Consider the following 7193-nt stretch of genomic DNA (forward strand, 5'->3'; position numbering starts at 1 on the left):
TAATAAGACATGTGCCCATCTGACACCCTACAAAATCTTTACAACATTATTGATTACATTCCCCAAACCATCTTTCATATTCCCATGGCAATATTGTTGGTAGCCCCAATATTGGTAGAACTGCAATGTACTTTTGATGGAAGTGGAAGCCAATGCTACAGAGAATTCTGAAGATGCAGAGGTATTCTAAGTTTGTATGAAAGCGCCAATCCTTTCTCCTCCCACATAGATTTAGTAGTTAAAATGAGAACTCCCCCAAGAAGGGTTTTGTTGGCTCTCTTTAGCAGAGGCAAGCCACAAAGGGAGCTGACTCCTGAGGGCTGGCTGCCTGTAGCAGTCCCAGTAGCTCTGGAATTATGTTCTTCACTCCTGAAGGGGACTCTAGACAAGCCACCCATCACAGGGTACACCACCTAGGTTTAGAGGCACACAAAAATTCACCTTAGAGTAAATCTTTGTTTAGAGAGCATTCCTTGAGTGACCTCCTTTAGTTATGCAAATGTAAGTTTAGCAGTCACCCACTACCCTGGAAGATGGGTAAGAGGACCTTATGTGACCTGGAGGAATTCTTTCCCAAATATGCTTTGATATGCAAAACTGATCTCTGGATAAATGTGCTGAAGACTATCCTGGAAAGAGGAAGAGACCCCGGCCTCTTCCTTTCTGAGATTTTATACTGTAATGAGACCTCTTCTATTTACTGAGATGTTCCTAAGTGAGATCTGCTTGGATCTCAGTTCTTGCGGGAAAGGCCGGCAAGGAGAACTTAGCAGGACAGAAATAGGAAACTGGCCTGATAACCCATCGGAACTGAAGTGTTGTACTCAAGATGAGGTATACATGTTTTTCTGTTGTTAATCTGTCTTTTGTTATAGGGGACCCAGCCAAGAATTTAGAAGGGTAAAGGGAAAATTGTTTTGTGTTTTTTTCCCCTCATGAGCGCAATAGTTGAGACTATGATTAGGAAATAAAAATGTCTGTTGCTTAGCAAACTTAAGTGTGTACCACCACTGCAGATGTGCAAGGATCTGAACTCATAAAAGCAATGCAGCAGTGGGCAAGGATGCTTAGAATTGGGTGAGACTTATTTTCACTATTGACATCATACAGCCTTGTTCAAGACAATTCAAATATTTATTTAATAAATATTTATTGAGTGACTACAGTGTAATGAGATCTCATCTAGGCACTGGGGATACAGCAGCAAACAAAACAAATATAATCTCTGCCTTTAAGGAACTTAAATTCTAGTAGCAGAGACGTAAAATAAACAAGCAACCAGAGAAATTAGATTGTTTAAGATAGGATATCTACAATGTGGAAAATAAAGCAGAATTAGTTGTGTGGAGAGTGGCTGGAGAATGCTGGCTCCTGACAAAGACTGTCTCTTCACCAAACCTTAGTTAGGCTCCTCTGAGCCCTCTTCTCAACTAGGCCTTGACATTGGTCCCCATCCTTGACAGACTTGCATCTGCTAGTCTTAGCAAGAATCCTCTTATGTCGGTTTAGTGAAAATCCCTCTCCCTTAATGCTGGATCACTTTTGATATCAAATCAAATTCCTCATCCCCTGTTCTTCATATCTGATCACTCTGGCCTATCTTCAGCAATAATCTTTTTGTTAGTTTACTAAAAATTCCCCCCACCCTTGATGTTTCTCCTCTTAGCAATTAAGAGCTACAAAATGATACACAGTTGGTCACTGCCTGTGCTAAACCTAGAGGCATGTGGGAGAGGCATGAGAACCGAGGATGGCTATCACCAGTACAAGGCCTGAGGTAACTCGGCAAAAAGCCAGGACCTGCTGCCACCTGCTGGCTCCCTAAAGGTTCAGCCACTGATAAAACCTCATGAGATTCATCAGTTAACTGAGGCAGGGTCTCAGGGAGTCACTAGAGTGGGAAGAGTTGTAGTCACCCGGTTAAGGTAGAGTCTGGTTTTGTGCCAGTGCTGAGCCTGGAGAAACTCAGCAATAGTCTCAGAGCACAAGGCCAGTTGCTACTGCCTGGAGCTGTGGACTCTGATAGTTTTGCAAGAAAGAGTGCAGAGGGGGAGGGGCTAGCTGCTCATGGAGAAAGTGCCTCCGGCTGTGGGGCAGTACAAGAGTAGGGTAGGGCTGGGTCCCAGCTTAGTCAACAGGGCAGAGTAGTGGAGTTCACCAAGCCAATCAGGTTCAGATTTGACCTGTGGGGGCGGGCTCAACATAAGAAAGATGGCGCCCACCTGGATCTGCACAGAAAGAGGACGCCTTACTGGGAAAATTCTGACTGTCCTCCAGTCCTCCCCCTGAAGGCACACTCCTCAGTCTGTCCCCTGTATGTCTACGAGCCCCCCACCCCCCAAGTCACCATCCCTCCTTTGGAGCCCAAGGTGAGTGTCTGCGAGCTAGTGTGTCCCTGCGGAAGGTTTTTCAACCTTCCGTTTCAGAGGAACGGTTGGATTCCCCACTGTTTTTCACAGCCAGATGTTGTGGGGGCTCCTCTTCCCGGCACCAATATTCCAGGTTGGGGATCCTAGTATGGGGGTCTGGGGTCCCTCGCTCCTCTAGGGGAAACCTCTGTGGCCAAGGTATCCCTCCTGATTCTCAACTGCCACAGGGAGGTTTGGGGCCTGTTCCATGTCTCTGTACCTCCTACAAGTCTCAATGTGGCAGCTGCTTTATATTTTTAGTTATAGGACTTCTGTTTGGCTAGACTTCAGTTGGTTCTCTGGGTTGATTGTTCTGTAATTTAGTTGTAATTTTAATGTGTTTGTTCATGAAGGAAGTACAGTGTTTATCTACTCCGTCATCTTGGATCTCTCTAGATAGTAAATATTTTACATTTTGAGGACCACATAGGGAATCTGTCACATATTCTACTTTGTTTTTGTTTTTACTTTGTTTAAAACCTTTAAAAAATAATAATTATATTTAAAAAGCAGTTTTTGCTCATGAATCATATAAAAACAGGCCACAGGCAGGATGGGCAATAATCTATGGTTTTTCCAACCGATTAAGTAGAACGTAAACTCTGTGGAGGAAGATAGTTTCACTTTTCAAGAAAGCTACTTTAGTTAGAATGGTCAGGAAAGACCCCCAGCTAATGGCTTATATGGAAGTAAATACTTTGTAGTTACTTTGATCTTCTTGTCATGTCTTCATGCAGTAGAAGAGATAATTTATCAAGCAATGGAATAATATCATGGAAAAGGATCTGGGAAAGTTTTGTATTGTCTTCAGGAAAAGTAGTACTTTATGTTAGTGTTTCACAACTACTTTTAGATCATTCTTTTCCTGCCTGAGATTTGACCAGAAGTGCTGGAGTCCTTTATCTGCACCCTTTCACTTTCCCTCAAGCAACTTTCCATCCAGGTCAGTGGCAATGTTCCTATCATCCAGGGCATTTTTTGCTATGTTCATTACCGAGAAAAAGAGAGAGAGAGAGAGAGAGAGACAGAGAGAGAGAGAGAGGTATTCTGTATTAGAAGCTGGTTTTATGATATGCCCCTATATGTCCAGAGAACGTCAGTCTATTTCTCTTAAAATAGACAAGCTGAAAGGAAGCTCATCTTACTAGGGCTTCCATAATATCATGGCCTTGTCATAATTTTAGGGAATAATTTGTTATTATATGGGAGAAAAATGTTTTTCTCAACCCCGGCTAGGGTCCCTGGTGGGGTCTGAAAATTAAATTCACAAAGACAGTATAGCAGGAGAAAATCATATACATTTATTTAATGCAAGTTTTATGTGACAAAAAAGCCTTAATAAAAAAATGAAGACCTGAAGAAATAGTTAATTCTGAGTATTTTAATGCTATGTTTGATGAAGAGTGAGCACTCATGGAGAAAGGTGTATGAGGTAAGTGCAGTAAGCTGGGGTAAATAGTAAGGCTACTTGTTCAGAATCTCCTGAGTGTCACTTTGTCTTTGGAGATAAAGTTCCTCCTTTCTCCTAGATGTAGGGAAGGAACCTCTCAAATGATGGTTTATGACCTGTTTCAGGGGAGAAAGGTAGAGGGAAGGTCAGGATGACCTTCCTAGTTTTGTTGTTCTCTCAATATTTCTTAAAATATTTAAAGTGCTAAGGTACCATATTTGGGGGTAGCTTGTCCTGAACTCCATCGCTATCTTTGTGTTAATATCTGTCCCCAAAAGCATCCTCTTCAAATCTTATCTATGAACAGAATTGGCCTCAGAAGTCAAGAAACAGAAGTTGTAATTAAAATGCAGATAAATTCACAGCACACACTCATATCATAGTGCACACGTTTGTCAGCTAATTTCCCAGTTGGGGATGTGGAACTCTGAGGTTCCTCAAGCAGTTTGGGGATATGAAAGCTAGTGTTTTGGACTTTTTGTTTGTTTGTTTGGTTTGTTGTTGTTGTTTATTTTTTTGAGAGAGAACATAAATCATGTCACATAAACAGTGAAGGGGTCCAGACCAAGCCTCCCCAAGTTGTGCCACTTTGGCATGTGGATTATTGTGAGGTGAGGGCAATTGAGGCCCTGTGGGCTCAAGAGAAACTTTTACCTCTCCCTTAAATAATTTAAATAGGGGCTCTTTCAATAATAATTATTATTACCAGAAATAACGTTTCATGACCTACCTATAGGGAAGGGCAAGCTTCTAATTACTGAACATCTGCTCTTCTTATCCTGTGAATTGCCCTCCTCCCCTCTGAAGCCCCAGGACACCAGACCTCATTGCTTGGCTCAGGATGTTGTACATACTTTATTTTACATTTCTATCTCCGAACTTCTCATATATGTAGGGTCTCTTACTCGCTCATGTATGTGGAGTTCCCGTATGTACCTACGTAATTAAATTTGGTTATTTACTCTTGTTAATCTTTTTTATGTTGATTTAATTATAAGACCAGCTGAAAAAAACCCAGAAGGTTAGATAAAAATTTCTTCTTCCCCAACAACAAATAGGCAGTAGTATGTCTGTAGTATTAAAATTTCATGGAAGATACAATTGGTGTGAGGGGGATCTAAAAATGCTCTCTAGGGGTAAAATAAAGAAAAAAAGTTTAGATAGAATGCTAATGAAACTGAAAAAGAGGATGCTTAAAATTGAAAGAACCAAATTAAAATTGAGAGGAGGGGTTAACCTGGTATCAGAGGTAATAAGACATTGTTTTTCTGGAGTGAAAATACACAACTCATTTTTTAGTTTAGATGCATAAGTAGGGCAGACTAGCAAGTTAAAACAGTAGTTTCAAGAACTTATGGTTAGAGATGATACCTGCTAACCGAAAGAGGAGTGAAAACCAAGAGGGCTCATTTATTAAACCTATGCCAAATTAAGAGTAACACGAAATGACACTTTTAAATCATGTCAACTCTATATAATTTGTTCTCTAAAATCCCTTTCCACTCTTGCGACAGTAAGTCGTGCAGTTTAAATTGACCAAGAATGCTGTACTTCAGGGGACTGGACGGAAAAGCATCTAGCATAGTGAAGGCCAGTTTCCTGGATGTGAGACATGTGTAGTCACATAGGCCCCATGCTTGGATGGACCCTGTGCTTGGTTTAGGACTCTGTTGTCACTGGCTTGAAATTCTTAATAATTTTGAACAAGGGTGTTACCCTACTAAGTTCTGGCTGCCTGTTGCTTGAAAAAGTTAAAAATCGAGAGACACCGTTCATAGAAAGAAAAGTAGGTTTATTCAAAATGCCGACATGCTGAGAAGATGGTGGACACCTGTTCAAAGGCCTGTTCCTAGACTGGTCAGAAGGTTTAATCAGTACGCAAGAAGAACAAAAGAAAGGGGGAGTCGGTCAGGCAGGTCCGGAGGGCTGACATCCTTCCTGGGGTCTGGTCTGTTTTAAGATAATGTTATCTCTGGACTCCAGACTCCAACTGGCCACCATGGCCTGAGGCTTTATGTGTATTCTGGTGTCTGGGTGCCTGAGGATTAAGAAATTGCCCTTTCCAGGTTAGGATTTTGTTAACTAAATGGATTAACGAGGTATGTGTAGCCTTGAGAAAGGGAACATGACAGTTCTTAAGTCAATCAGTGAGGGGAGAAACAAAGCGAAAATAGCTGAATATCAGGGCAGATCTAACTGCAAACTAGCTAGGTTTAGTTACAGGTGACTAGATAGCAAGCTATGCAGTGAGTCAAACTGCAAACTAGCTAAGTCTAATTATGTTATTGATTTACCGAATTTCACCCTTACAAAGGGACTTGTATTTTCATTTTGCACTAGGACCAGCAACTTATGTAGCTGGTCCTGAGTACAGTAATAAAATAAGGGTGATCCCAAAGGAACAGATAGGCCTAGTCTTTGGAGGAGAAATTTTCCTTTCCCAATTTAATTTCTCAAGATGCTACAAGAAGAAAACTTCCCGTGGGAAGCAGTGAGCAAATGCTTCCTGTTTGGGTGCTCTAGGGGCCACGTTTCACAGAACGTAAACAAGAAACTATGCAGAAACAAGATGCTATGTTGTCTTTACATGCCCAAATGTATCTCACTTGTAGCAAAACAATGCTACTGCCAACGTGAGCCTCAGACTGTGGCTAGATTGTTTGTCCTTTGTGGCCACCAGTGTCTCCCACCTTCATGTTATCTAGGAAGAGTTGCTGGATAGCGGTTAAAAGAAATAATCCACTCAATCAAAAACAGTATATGCCCAATTAGCCTTATTCTTCGCATCTTAAATCACATAAGGTTATACTTTTATTATTGCTATCATAAATAAATAAATAAATTCCACAAAAGTAAAGCTATTCCAAAAACCTCACTCCTACTAATTCTAAAATTCTGTCATTTTAGGATATAAGAGGGAGAAATTATGGAGAATTATGAGAGATGTGCTTTAGCCAATGTGAGAGGTACAAATGAAAATTTGTGGGTGAGCTAAGAAGTTTCTGCCTGTAATGTTTTTGAAAACTGTCCAAAATTATGCTGGTGCAGCTGTTTGCATTGCAAAATGCTTGTATTTCAGAAGCTGATCAAAGTTTAGTTTCTGGAAGTGTAACTGTGGCAATGGCAAAGAGGAATGCTCACCGAAAATGTTCTCCTTCCTTCTATGTGAATGCTTCCTGTCCAGAAGCCTCTCAGGAGTAGAAACAAGATCCGTTTTCATAACAACAGCCCTATTCAAAGATGTCAGCAGGGAGTCAGGAAAGAAGCACTCAGACCGTGGCACTGCCTTTCTCCCTCAGAGAGGTTGCAGCTCTTTGCAAGTGATGAGAAGAAGG

The sequence above is a fragment of the Rhinolophus sinicus genome, chromosome 16, assembly GCF_057876585.1.
Source record: "Rhinolophus sinicus isolate RSI-liver-muscle chromosome 16, RSI-T2T, whole genome shotgun sequence".
Lineage (NCBI taxonomy): Eukaryota > Metazoa > Chordata > Mammalia > Chiroptera > Rhinolophidae > Rhinolophus > Rhinolophus sinicus.